We start from the raw sequence: 2,055 nt of genomic DNA, 5'->3' as shown, positions 1-2,055 counted from the left end.
GGTTATAAGCCTAGCTCTTTAAAGACCTAAAAAAGACCTTTAAAAACAACTTTAATAAGATTTAAACCTATAACCTCTAGATCTTTAAGATTAGATATTTAACTAACTAGACTATATTAAGACCTTCTGCTAAAGGCAATATCTATTAAAATAGATTTAAAGATAAACCTTTTACACCTTAATAGAACTATTAACTATACTACTTAGGTAGTTTAAATCTAGGCCCTCCTTATATCTAAAGAGATTATTATTAATCTTAATACGCCTCTTTCTAAGGAAAATAAGGATAATAATAATAAAGCTTTAGCTTTTATCTAGTTATACTATTCTAATAGGCCTTTAAGAGTTATTAAAGACTATACTAGTACCCTAAAAGCCTAGAAAAAGCTAGCTAACCTATATAAGCCTAAGGGCTTTATAAACAAATTCTTAACCTATAAGGAATTCTTTAATACCTCTTTAGAGGATTTTAATACTATAGAAGAATACCTTACTAAGGTTAAAGAATTAACTAATAACCTAGCTAATAATAAGCTAGAAATACTTAAGAAGGTAATTATTACTTAGGTTTTAAATAGCCTAAATAATAGTTATAAGGGTTTTATAACTAATATAACCTAAAGCCTTTAATAAGATCCTAATTCTTATAATCTAGATATACTATTTTCTAGCCTTCTAGATAAATATAAAAGAAAAAAAAGATCTAATATTATAGCTATAACCTAAGCTATTAAAAATAATAAGGTAAATAAAAAACTATAGAAAAAAGAGAAAGGTTTATTTTATAGAAACTATAAGAAAACTAACTATATAGAAAGTAATAGCAGTTTTTTATATCTTAAAAAAGCACCTAAATAGTAAAAAAATAAGGAAATTTAAAAAGAAGATAAAGTAGTTAATATAACTACTAATAAGGATAATAAGGAAATAGATATTAATATAAGCCTTTCCTTTAGAGGAGATACTCCTCCTGCTTATAATCCTAAGGCCTATAATAATATTCCTTTTAAAAATATAAGTATTATACCTAATAATAATAATAATAATAATAATACTAATAAAATAACCTTAGGTAATTTAATTAAGGAAAAACTAAGGGAAATAAAATAAATTATATCTAAGAATAAGAATAAATTGTTATTTTGCCTTAATATAGCTGCTATAATATATACTATAAGTAATATTAAATATTTATCTAATATAACTTCTATTAAAGCAGAAATAAAATAGGGAGAAGTAGAATCTCTTATAGTAAGATATAAAGGAGATTTAAAAATAAATATTAATAATAATATATTTATACTTAAAGATATATATTATATTCCTAAGTTAGGACTAAATCTACTAAGTTAAAATAAACTAGATAATATAGAAATAGCCTCTATATTCTATAATGATAAACCTATACTTTATAATATTAAACTAGATATATCTAATATTAGGGTCTAGGGTAGTATTTACTACTATAAAAATAAAGATCTAAATATAAGAAAACTTAATTCTAGAGCTAATAAAGGAGTTATTATAAATTATAGAAATAATGCTTATAGAATATAGGATTTAAAGTCTAGAAGGCCTATATAGTCTAGAGACGTTAATATATTAGAAAATACTTTTATTTCTAATATAAATAATAAAGAGGAACTTATATTTAATAATATAAAATATAATAAGAATAATACTTCTATTATATAGAATAATAATAATAATAATAAGATAGTAATAGATATTCCTTTAATAAATAAGGAAGATTATAAAGATTATAAAGATATATTATATACTATAGAAGATTGTCCTACTATAAATATTTTAGCTCCTATTAATAGAGATAAAGATATTATATCTTATATACTATCTACTTCTACTTTATATAAACCTACTACTTTTAAACAAGCTATAAGTAGTAAAGAAAAAGATAGCTAGATAAAAGGAATAAATAAAGAAATATAAGAACTAAAAAAATATAATAAAAAAGATATATATAAGTATAATACACCTATAGATAATAATAAAAAGTTATATAAAAATAAACAGTAAGCTAATAAAGAAGATATA

This window comes from Colletotrichum graminicola (assembly GCF_000149035.1).
Source record: "Colletotrichum graminicola M1.001 genomic scaffold supercont1.172, whole genome shotgun sequence".
Lineage (NCBI taxonomy): Eukaryota > Fungi > Ascomycota > Sordariomycetes > Glomerellales > Glomerellaceae > Colletotrichum > Colletotrichum graminicola.
The sequence above is the reverse complement of the archived record's forward strand: the minus strand, read 5'-3'. Positions refer to the sequence as shown.